Source organism: Panthera uncia, chromosome D4 (genome assembly GCF_023721935.1).
Source record: "Panthera uncia isolate 11264 chromosome D4, Puncia_PCG_1.0, whole genome shotgun sequence".
NCBI lineage: Eukaryota > Metazoa > Chordata > Mammalia > Carnivora > Felidae > Panthera > Panthera uncia.
The window spans coordinates 45,024,342-45,036,907 of NC_064807.1; the positions used below are offsets into that span (position 1 = coordinate 45,024,342).

The following is a 12,566-nucleotide window of genomic DNA, read 5'->3' on the forward strand; positions in this document are numbered from 1 at the left end:
CACACATAAATGAGTCACACTATGAAAACTTTCAACAAGTGCTGGCAAGTCAGATGGCAGACTCACCCCGAAACCTGTCTCTCCAATAAAAACCTCATAATTAAAAACAGGGCTGTCCATAAATCATAACATATAATAACAATTATGTGCAACTGGTACAAGACTTGATTAGAAAATTAACATTTAGCTTTCTCAGGTGAAAATTCTGAATTTCCCTCAGAGTGAAAATACCTCTATAGTATATGGCCAGCAGGTTATCATCGATACCTGAGCCGTGAGGTGCTTTTTTGTACAACTAATACCTACTGACCGTGGGGTACTTTTTTGTCCAGTTAATACCTACTGACCTTGGTCCAATAAAAGACTGAGACGATGCAGTTTTACTTGTCGTTTGAGAACAATACTAGCATTTGCCATGTATTGAGAAAGTGCCTACAATGTGCTCAATACTTTGTCAGGCACTGGCTGTCCCATTTTCTCTTCTTTACGCTCAGCAACAATGAACCGTATTTTACTTCTATAAAACTGAGGCTTAAACTGGTTTACTGACTTTCCTAAGTTTATATAAGTAGTAAGTGACCAAAACAGGGTTTGAACCTGAATCGGCTTGATTCACCTTTCCATTAAAGGTGTGGCCTTGATAAAGGACATGAACTTAATGTATATATGGAACCAGGTGAATAAGCTACAGTTGTGGCCTTAAACTGGATCCTGTTGAATGTATGGTAGAATGGATAAGAAGCCTCTTCTCTGTTGCTACCTCTTTAACCTTCGAGAAATCAGTCACTCAGCTTTGCTGGGTTCTTGTTTTTTGTTGCTTTTGTTGCTGTTTGTTTTTAGTTGATAAACTGAATCATCTCAATTAGTTACTATCTGATGTGTCTTCCATGTTAAAATTATATTATTCATCCGCTCAGGCTTATATCAATCTGACAAACCTAAACCAAGTAAACCCTGATATTTGTCATGTTTCCTTCAAATGTCCCCTGTGGCATGTGAGCAGGGTCTGAAAATGAAATAGAAGTTCCATGAAGCTATAACAACACTTTTTCATTGTGTTCTTCTCTCTCCTTTTCTTTTAGGTACGTAGTTGGATGGGATGTCCTGTGAGAAGGTGAGCTGAGGAGAAGCTGGAGGCAGGACTGGGAGGACATGAATGAATTAGTCAGTGAAATTTAGATTCTTGTTTTCCAATACTCTTTCCCTAACTGAGTTTTTAGGGAGTGGAAGAAAGCTGTATGCAGACGCGGAATGTCTTGGGGTAGCTGTTCACAAAGAAATTAATCATTAATTGCAGTGAACACCTGCTTCTTAGAATTTCATAATTCTCAGGAAATATTTTTTATTGTCAACATTTTAAAAATTCTTTTTCAAAAAAATTTTTTTGATGTTTATTTATTTTTGAGACAGAGAGATAGACAGAGTGCGAGCAGGGGAGGGGCAGAGAGAGAGGGAGACACAGATCTGAAGCAGGCTCCAGGCTCTGAGCTGTCAGCACAGAGCCCACTGTGGGGCCTGAACTCACAAACAGTGAGATCATGACCTGAGCTGAAGTTGGACGCTTAACCGACTGAGCCACCGAGGCGCCTCAACATTTTAAAAATTCTTAATGGCACACCGAAGAGCAGAGGTTGGCCAAGTTTTTCTCTAAAGGGCCTGATAGTAAATTGTTTAGCTTTTGTGAGCCATATGGTCTCTGTCACAACTACTTAACTCTGCTGTTACAACACCAAAACAGCCACAGATGATACATAAATGGAAGAGAATGTCTGAATTCCATGCAACTTTATTTACCAAAGCAAGCAGCAAGACGGATATGACACAAGGGTCATAGTCTGCTGACCCCTGGTATGGTGAAAAAAATTCAACTGGAGTTTGATTATGGCACTTTCACTTTAGCTGGGTATTTTGGGAAAAGATATTTATTTTAGATGTGATAGAGTTTCATTATCTGTATAGGGATAATAAAATCTACTTCATAAGACTGTAACAAAGATTAAGCTATGTAGCTAAAATATAGCAAACTGGCACCTAATAAGTGTTTAGTAAATGGTAACTGTAATTATTATTATCATCATTACAACACTATTATTTTAATTTCTTGTAGGTTTTTTGTCTGGTCGTTTAGTCTAACTAATGTATTTACAGTAAACCAAAAAGTGCTATTGAAGGCAGTGGAAACTGTGTTTTGCTGGTTCATCATTGAAGATTGTTCTGCTGGGATTAGAAAATTGTTTTAGAGAGTGTTGGTGCTATTTCATACTTACTGAGCTAATACCATTCTCTCTTGCTTTTAGCTTTTGTACTTCAAGTCCTTTTTAAAAGAATTGTATAGATATGGGTGCCTATGTTTGCTTTACTTCTTTATTTTCCTTGTTGGGCAATCATGCATATGTTGATTGGCATCAAACCTAGATCTCACCTATATCCCCATGGCAATGAGCTTCTCCTGATTTGAATTCAGACAAGCCCGGGTGGCCCCGTGAGTGGGAGAGGCTGGGTGTGTCCAGCTCAGGCTGTGGCACCAGAAGGGCGTGGATGCACCTGCTGTGCTTGTGTAACGCTGGCACCAACGTGGCGGTGCTTCTCTGTGTGTTTGTCTTCTTGTGAAAGGCCACTGGCTGATTGGAGCTGTGGGGCTGTGCCCCGCATCCTCAGCAGGCCACAGGAGCTTTCTTTCTGTGATGTTCTGCCTCATTTCTAGAGGGGAGTTTGGCTCAAAGAAGGAAGACTCTGGCTTTTGTATTCAAAAATTTCCCTAGGGAGGAAACTATTACCATATCTAGAGGGCTTGAGTCATTGAAGAGAACTTACTCAAAGAGAATTTTTCACTAAGGGAAAAGATGGAACAATCACAGTAAAGCAGAAGCCACAGGGCCTGGGTTATTGTCTTACCATAAACCGAAGGGTTACAGGTAACAGACAACTTTCAGTTCCTGCTATCGGAAAGGGTGGTCAGTCCTTTCTTTCTTGTACCGAGCCGCTTTCCAACTTTTCTCCTTTTCTTTTTCTTTTCTTGTAATGAAGAGGAAAGACAAACGATAACAGATCTGCCTTGGGCTGATATGGGGATAGGATCAAATTAATAATACAAGTTAGGTCAAAATTTACTTTTCTCTCTTTGAATTGAAATTGAAGTGTGCACGGGCTATTTGGACTAAAGACTTTAAATATGTGTTAGCTTGCAAAAGTGGCTATAGAGAAAGGGGTGAAAACAACCTAGTAATATTTAGGGACCGTATTAAAAATCTTCACACACTGCATTTCAAGACAAAATGTGTTTTTTATAGGTAAAATAACAATCCAAACACCAAAAACATTTTATTTTATTTTTTATTTTTTTTAATTATTTTTTTTTTCAAAAACATTTTAAATACAAAATTCATTTTAAACCATCATGATTCTGGAGGCATAACATAATAGTGATAAGTAAAGAATACATCATATTTCATACTTTATTAAGATATTTGCGTCATTTTCTGCTTTTACTTAACCTTCAGAAAAAGACTAAATTATATCAAGTCGCAAGGCAAGTTTATAGCCCAAATTGTCTCCTCCTGGCTGTTTTCTTTCATTTTTGTACACATGGAGACGTTTCTATTCTAGAGCCACATCATTCTCTTAAAATTACTATATGCGATATTCTATGATTTATTTATACTCCTCTATTAATGATTATACTTAGTTTACTTAGAAAGGTTTAGGGTTGCATGCTCATGACAAAGTTAGGAATAATATGCTGATTAAATGGATGGTGTTTTCTTCTGTAACTCCTCTGGCTTCTTGCATACCTTTGGGAATGATCTTATGAAACAAGCCTGTGATGCCTTTGGAAAGGTTTTTTTAGGTGCTTATATCTCCCTATTTCCAGGTCTGTTTCCATAGCTTTAGCTGCATCAAAGTCCCAGAAGGATGGGTTTAACTAGAAATTCAGCAAAAACTACTGCTATGTTTGGATTCTGGTCAGACAAGTTGCCACTAACCTAACTGTGGAATGGGACCTTCCATACTCTCACATCAACATACCAGTTTGGCCTTAGCTCCTTTTTTTTCTCTCCCTCTCCCTTGATTAATCTCATATAATTATGTGTGTACATGTCTGAGGGCAGGGACCATGCCTTATTCATCTCTGTATTATTCAAGGGCCTGGCTCAGAGTTGTTGCTTAAGAAATGTGTGTTGGAGAAATATTTACACATAAGCTACAATTCTCACTCAGATTCCGGTATCTGAACGAAGTGGCTTTCAGCTTTTTGGATAGGATAAAAAAGAAATATGGGCTTTAGGTATATACCACCTTTTAAGAGCTGCCATGCAAGTTCAGAATCCCCTGTGATCGGCCAGTATTAACCTCATTTCTGTCAGTAGCCATGTCTCAATGCTAGGTGACTCTTCTCCTGGCATGTTTTGGCAAGAAAGAACTCTTTACCTGGTTTGGCTAATGTACATTGGCTTCTAGTTCCAACAAGAATTGTTTACATGCATTTAATTTTAGCTCTTGGGCTATAACATGTCATTGTTCTTTTTAGTCACCTCCTCCCCTTGCTTTTGAAATAGGACAGGCATCTTCAATTCTTGTTGATCCTGTTTGGTGTGCTCTTAGGTGGATTTTAGCTTTGTCCTTCAGCTTTCATGGCACTCTAAGATATTTTCGAGTCATATTTCCTGTATAAGAAAATATAGACTATGTCATCACAAAGGGAAGTGGGATTGGGGGACATTATTTAAATCATTCAGGGAACTCATATCCTGACTTGAAGGAAAATTAAAGCAATGTATTTGGACTAATTTATCTCATGTGATTGTTCTTCTCTACTCAATTTACAGGATAATGCATTCAGCTCTTATTTAATTTTATCTGTCACTGTCACAGTGAATCTAGAAGAAAAAAATACATATTTGACACTTAGTTTAAAAAAAGTCATTGTTAGGAGAATTATTTTTATTCTTCCCCATATTTAGAGGAGAATGAACACTCTAGGAAAATAAAAAACTTTGGACAAAACAGTGTTTTCCTAAGAGTACACCACGAAATGGAAAGAACTCACAGCAAGCTTGCAGAAGTGCTTTGAAAAGTCTCTTGCACAATTCAGTTTCTTTAGAGTACTTACACAATCATATTTCTTAATGACTTTCTATAAACAATTTTTTCTTGACAAGAAGCATAAAGATGTAACAATAAAGAGATAACTTTGGGAAAAAATACACTAATGGTTTCTTACTTCTATATCATGACAGACATTAAATCATTTTTTTTTTAGTACAGTTTTCATGTCAATTGTGGAAGACACAGGAAACGCAATACACCGTAGGATGTTTCAGTTCGCCACCTAGAGGAGAGATGTGAAATTGAACATTTCTCCAAACAACTTCAGTAGAATTCATTCATTCATTTATTCATTCACTCACTCACTCAACTCATTCATTCAATTATTTACTTATTTAATTATTAAAAAGTAATTAAGTACTTGTTAGGCTTAATTACTGTACCAGTGCAGATTTGATAATCTATTCAAGAGCTCTGAGCTCAAAGAAGGCACAAATGTGTCTTATTTTAATCGCAATCTTTAAAATCTTTTATTAAAAGATTTTTTTTATTAATGTTTATTTATTTTTGAGAGAGAGAGAGAGACAGAGTGTGAGTGGGGGCCCTCAACCACCTTTTGAGAGAGAGAGGGAGACACAGAATCTGAAGCAGGCTCCAGGCTCTGAGCTGTTAGCACAGATCCTGTTGTGGGGCTCCAACTCATGAACAGTGAGATCATGACCTGAGCTGAAGTCAGATGCTCAACTGACTGAGCCACCCAGGTACCCCAAAAATCTTTTATTTTTAAAAGACTACAACTTAAATATCTGGACAATTCTAATTATCCATATTTGTGATGTCTATTACTTTTAGCTCTTGGGCTCTAATAAAGCTTTATTGTTTTTTATTTGTTCCATCTCTTTACAATGTAGCTATTAGTGTCTTCTCCATACAAGTTAGGAAATGGAGTCTCAGAGAAATTAAATAACAAGTTTAAAGTGTCAAAGCTACTTCATTATAGAGCCAGTGTCTGAACCGAAGCCAGTCTAATACCAGAGCCATCGCCCTACTCAGTTCTTGTCTAGTCCAGATGCTCACAAGAGCCAGACTGCAGCTGGGGGTGTGGACAGTACTTACAGGTTGAAAGGAGATCATGGTCAGCACCAGGTCCATAAAGCAGGCTTGGGAGAAGCTTTATGAAGCTAACTCTCTGGACTAGATCTAAAGGTGGTAGGATTGTTCATATGTATGAATTTCTTGTACCCTGAGGAATGAACTGCAAAATTTTCCTAAGTTAGTCCAGTCCAAGCAAGAGTAGACATGAGGCTGGGGACAGTTGGTGTGCATGAGTGCCTCCTTTGCATCTGGGTGTCTAACATCCTCAACCACCACATCTCATGTGCTACAGAGACATACAGTTTGTAAATTAATGCAGCATAAAGCTCCTGCAGTCTGCTTAAATTTTATTGTCAATTCTGTTAGGTAGACAGGGCCGTGAAGAGCAGGCTAATTATTATATGTGTGTGTGTGTGTGTGTGTGTGTGTGTGTGTGTGTGTGTATATATATATATATATATATATATATATATATATATATTTAAGTAGGCTCTACACCCAGCATGGGGTCCAACGTGGAGCTTGAACTCATGAGCCTGAGATCAAGACCTGAGCTGAGATCAAGAGTCAGATGCTTAACCGAATGAGCCACTGAGGCGTTCCAAATGAGCATGCCAATTGCGTAGATGAGGAAACTGAAATTCTCAAGAAGTTCCCTGAATTCCAAGGCCACAAAGTAATCATTGGTGCCAGAACCAAAACCTAGGTTTTCTGATTTCCACCCAGCATTCTATCTATCATTTCTCACTGCCAATAAAATCAGCTTTGCTCTCTGTGACTTTTCTAGTCGCTCGTGTGGTTTTATACCACTCCCTCTCTCCCATTAAACAGCTCTCTGTCAAGGCAGAAATTCCCATGAAAACAGATAACAAATGTACCAGAGACGTTGATGGTATAAGACATAAGACAGAGATAAGAAGGCATGTTGCAAAGTGGTGTCCTTCAGTGCAAGAAAAAAGGGATATATTTGGAGGAAAGGAAATGAGAGAATATTAAAGGCAACAGGTCAGTTCTGAGATGGTGAGGAGAATAAATGTTACACGTGTACCTGACCCTCTTCAGTAGGCATGATCGTGAAGACTTGTGGGCAAAAGTGTAATGCGCTGTGGAAATTGTCTAGCTGTTGGAATCCTACTGTAAGCCATTTTTTAAAGTGAAGAAAACTCTGATCAGCCTCTGGTTTGCTTATGGAGAGGACTCTGCCCAGCTGTACCCAGAAAGCTTGAGAATACCACATAGCATATAACCCTGAGACCATTTTTCTTTGCCGGGAAAATTTGCTTAAAAAGGAAAATTAAGACTGCATGGACATGTGATAATGTGCATGGTGACCTTCTACTGTAAATTGGAAAGAATTAAGCTTCCTGCATCTATTGCTGAGAGATAAAGGAGAACATTTTCTTAGGGCTTTGAACTACTTCAGTTGAAATCTGACTGAAAAAGTCAGCACCGGGGACTGTATTTTACTTATTTTGTATCTTTCTCTGCATCTAACAAGTTTTTTTTTTTGAAGATTAACACAGGGTACTGAGTTTTATTTAGATTCCAGATATTATTATCCAATAAATTTAAATTATTTTAAAAGCATTTGAAAGAGAGTTTACATTAAAAGTTGAATCAATGTGACTTGTATTTCCCTCTAGTTGAAAACTCACAGACTCCTAAGCAACTTTTTTTGTTTTCGAAAAAAAATTTTTTTTTTGTTTTGAGAATCACACAGAAGTAATAAGGAGTGGCCCTGATCCCTGTGCTTTTATTTATGTGTGGTTAAAGTTCAAATTTCTCAATATACCATAATCTCATTGTACTGGCCAAATTCCATGGTGGATAATTAGATGCAGTGCACCAGGGCCAATTTGGATAGAGAGAGCAATCACAGTGTACTTCTGAGAATCTATTAGCCAGGTTGACTGTGTTTGACACATGAGTGGTAAGGACTCACCTCACTTGCTCACTGGACTGGCCCAGCAGGTTCTGCAGGTGAGATCACCGCTTGGCTGTCTCATTGCTGGGCTTGGTACGCAGAAGAGGCTATGAAATAAATGGCTTGACTTTGGGTCTCAAAAGTTCTCTTTCTTATTTCCTCCCCCAAACTCCTTCTTCTGCTTCTGGAGACTAAAGCATTCATTTATAAATTCATTCATTCAACAAATATTTAGTGAAAACCTATAACGTGTCAGGCACTGTCTTGGGCTCTAGAAATACAATAGTGAGCCAGACATTTCCTGCCTTTTAGAACTTATAAATGAATAATTATAATAGTCAGTGGGAAATTTTACTATTGACAGAGCTCAGTAATCTAAATCTTTATTTCTGTCTTTATTTTTTTATTTTTTTTAATATATGAAATTTATTGTCAAATTGGTTTCCATACAACACCCAGTGCTCATCCCAAAAGGTGCCCTCCTCAATACCCATCACCCACCCTCCCCTCCCTCCCACCCCCCATCAACCCTCAGTTTGTTCTCAGTTTTTTGTTTTTTTGTTTTTAATTTTTTTAATGTTTATTTATTTTTGAGAGAGACAGAGACAAGATGCGAGTGGGTTAGGGGCAGAGACAGAGGGAGACACAGAATCCAAAGCAGGCTCCAGGCTCTGAGCTGTCAGCACAGAGCCTGACATGGGGCTTGAACTCACAAGCTGTGAGATCATGTCCTGGACCGAAGTCGGATGCTCAACGGACTGAGCCACCCAGGCGCCCCAGTTTGTTCTCAGTTTTTAACAGTCTCTTATGCTTTGGCTCTCTCCCACTCTAACCTCTTTTTTTTTTTTTTTTCCTTCCCCTCCCCCATGGGTTTCTGTTAAGTTTCTCAGGATCCACATAAGAGTGAAACCATATGGTATCTGTCTCTGTATGGCTTATTTCACTTAGCATCACACTCTCCAGTTCCATCCACGTTGCTACAAAAGGCCATATTTCATTCTTTCTCATTGCCACGTAGTATTTCTGTCTTTAAAAAGCAGAAAGAGCACAAATGTTCTTTGGAAATATAGCATAGAAATGTATTTATAGATTTCAACACATAAAATGAAGACCAACTCATCTGTCATTGTGAGTTCAGAGTAAACCCCACCCTCCCTGTTGTACCCCGACTCCACTGTGTCCAATAGCCACTTTGCCATTATATGCACACACACATACACATACATACAGTTTCAATGATCTTCAAATCTATGCAGCATTCAGTTGTTGAGCACATATTACTACTCACCTAGGTGGAGACTGAATTTCCCCTTAAGTAACTTATAATTTAGGAGGTAAAACATTTGCCTCTTTCAAAATGTGACACTACTTCTCTACTCCTTAGACTGTGAAAGCAAATATTTGGTGCTTTAGTTAATTGCTTCCCAAACTTCAGCTGTTCACATACCATCTTCATAATTTTTGCTATATTCACATACCGCCTATGCTGTTATGACTCTGTAAATATACTACTATTTCAGCTTAATTAAATTTATTTAATAATAATATCTTTTAGGGCGCCTGGGTGGCTCAGTCAGTTAAGCATCCGGCTCTTTGATTTTGGCTCAGGTCATGATCTCATGGTTCATGGGATCAAGTTCCATGTCGGGCTCTGCACTGACTGTGTGGAGTTGGCTTGGGGTTCTCACTATCCCTCTTTCTGCCCTTCCCCTGCTCTTACACACGTTCTCTCTCTCAAAAAAAAAAAAAAATAAATGAACATTAAAAAATAGTATCTTTAAAATCACCAGGTTGATGTGCTGGCTATATAATTTTCAAATATACTTTAATGTAAATATCTGATTATTAAATTATATATGTATTGTCTGTATGCATCCCCAAATATTCTCAAGTGCTCTCACAACACATATATTTTGGGAAGCTTTACAAAAGTAGGGCCACCTTTGAGAGTGAAGAATGGCGGAAAAAATAAAATGCATAAGTAATGATAATAATCATAGGCAATGGTCACAAAGCTATTATTTATTGAAGGCTTTACATGTGTCATTTAATTTTATCTTATTTAATCTTTGCTCTCTTGCAGGCATGCAGATAACAGAAATGTGAGGCAAAAGAGCAAGAAAGAGGTAAGAGTAGAAGTGAAATTTCATCATACTTAGGACAGCTGTAACTAACATGTGCCATAATGTTTTAGTTTTTGTTCTTTTCTTTAGTTGACTGAGATTTCACATTTGATTATTTCATGTAAGTTAGAGTGTGATGGTGGCAGATTGAAAAACTTTGTAATCAAATATATTTATTAATTAAACAAAATAATAACCCCCCAAAAAGCATGTTAGTGTAATTGTACCCATTCTAAGAATGCAGGATCAAGTGAGAGAAAACTGATTAAAACACATTTTCTTTTCTTTAGTTTTTGGTATTCTGTTTCTCCAGTTGCTAATCAGCAAGAATATCTTTGTCCTACTGAACCGAGGCATTTGTTCAAAAGCCTTTGCGCTCTTTGGCATAAGAGCCTAACTTATTAAAGACAAAGTTCTCCTAGGTCTCTGCTAAAAAATAGTGAAATAAATATTTTTATAAACATATTATCTCAAAGTATTAATGCTGGAAGAGACCTACAGGACCAAAGACAGCTCCCTCCCTTTACAGAGAGAAGAAGGTTGAAACAGCAATAATGATTATGAAAAATTTCCTTATGTTTTCATAACTAATATTTTCATCATAAAGCTCACGACATGCACTTGTTTTTATTTGTATGCCTGAATTTTGGTGGCTCTGAACCATATATGATGGCTCTGAGGACAAACCATGTTTGTTTCCTGCCCTGCAATGTTGGCAGTGTGCCGTGTACTTCCTTGGTAGTGAGTAATCATTTTTCAACTACCTAAAAGGTATGATATACCCCATAAACCTGCCTTTTTATTCTTCTTTGACATAAACTTTCTAGGTACTTAAACCTCATTTAGCATTCCATTACTCATCTTCCCTGTAAAAGTGTCAGACAGTGTATTTGAGACTCAAATAGCTGGAAGAGTATGCTGTCCCTTGTCACGTTTATGTATTCTGGGCATAGACTCCATTTCCGAATGGCCAGACCTAAAAAGATGAAAACCCTAAGGTGCATGGACTATGTTGATTAAATATTTTAATTGGACATCTACATAAATGACAGGAGCTGTAAGAAAATTGGTCCAGATCAATTTACATCTCGCCTCAATTGTAAGATCGATTCATCTGGATCAATTATTATGGAACAAATTAGCTAGAATTATAAGATGCTTAGAAAAAGATCATACTATGCTAGCTATTTCACATAATTAAATTACCAAACAATTACTCTGATTATTTTTCTTTTTTCCCTCAAGGTTTCTTGAAATATAGGTATACAAAAACTGCACACAATTAATATATACAATATGATGATTCTGGACATATGTGTAACTGTACTGTGATCATTTTTCACAGCAGTCTAATCAAAGCGCAGCTCTGGATTTGTTAGTATATTTGAACATGAATGTTTTGGAGGTTTTACCAGTGGCTTTCCCATGTCGGTTCACATAGTCTTTGTTATTATCCTGTAGATAACTGAATTGCAGCATAGTGATTTGTTACAAATGGTTAACACTTTTTGGTGTGAGGTGTACTTTAAGAATCAGCCTATTTCCAGGGCCCTGTTTTTATCTGTGAAGGTCAATGCATCCTCCTTTTTAATTCTCAAGATGGGTGTTTTTATAGCTTGATGAAATGTGACACGGTTCGTCTACCTCCCCCTCCTTCCGGCACCTTTTTCCTCCGCCAGTTTTTTTTTTCCCCCTTCCGATTCCTCCTGGCATCCGGACATCTTTTTCTGCCAAATGAGTCAGTTAGAGTGGAAATGTTGCGCCCACATTTTTTATCTTGTCTGGGAAAAGAGGTTTGGAGGCCAAAGGTGCCTGAGTATATTTCGTTAGTGTCCTCACACAACCCTCCTGGTCCTCTCCTGAGAAGAGCACTCTGTATTCAAGGTAGAAAGTGCCAGATGATCCCCACTGCACATACATTTCACAAACTCAATACTCAGAGAGTTGTTCTTTGATGAAAGAAATAGAAAAAAATATTATTAATATTTGTAATATTATTTTTATACTTAAATACTATTTTCAATATTATTTATTTACCTGTGCATGTTTTTTTCTTAATACCTGATCTCCTTCCACAAAAGATTTAAGTGGGTTTTACAAACCCAAGTAACACTGTAGGGCTAAGAGTGAAAGGAAAAATATGTAGATTTTTAAAAAGGGAGAAAGGAAACATGGGTAGATTTATAAAGTGAAAATGAATGGTCTGTATTCTGGCATTGGGTAGCTATTGTATGGAGCGTTTCTTATATATTAGATGAAACACTGATCAAAATATCTAATCTAATTGAATGGCCTCATCACCATTTTGAATTTGGTTAGATTTTGTAGGTGTAGAAATGGAGGCTTAGAGAGTTGAATTCATTCAGCTCCACACTGCT

General features: G+C 37.5%; 1 long non-coding RNA gene across 2 annotated transcripts in view; it reads left to right on the plus strand.

Moving 5' to 3' along the window:
- The window catches only part of LOC125915551 (uncharacterized), a 97,044-nt gene that overhangs the window by 9,727 nt on the left and 74,751 nt on the right, over window positions 1–12,566 (plus strand). For both annotated transcript variants that reach the window (XR_007455712.1, XR_007455696.1), the window contains exons 2-3: window positions 1,083–1,114; window positions 10,149–10,191. This is a non-coding gene — a long non-coding RNA (uncharacterized LOC125915551). The remainder of the gene's footprint in view (window positions 1–1,082; window positions 1,115–10,148; window positions 10,192–12,566) is intronic.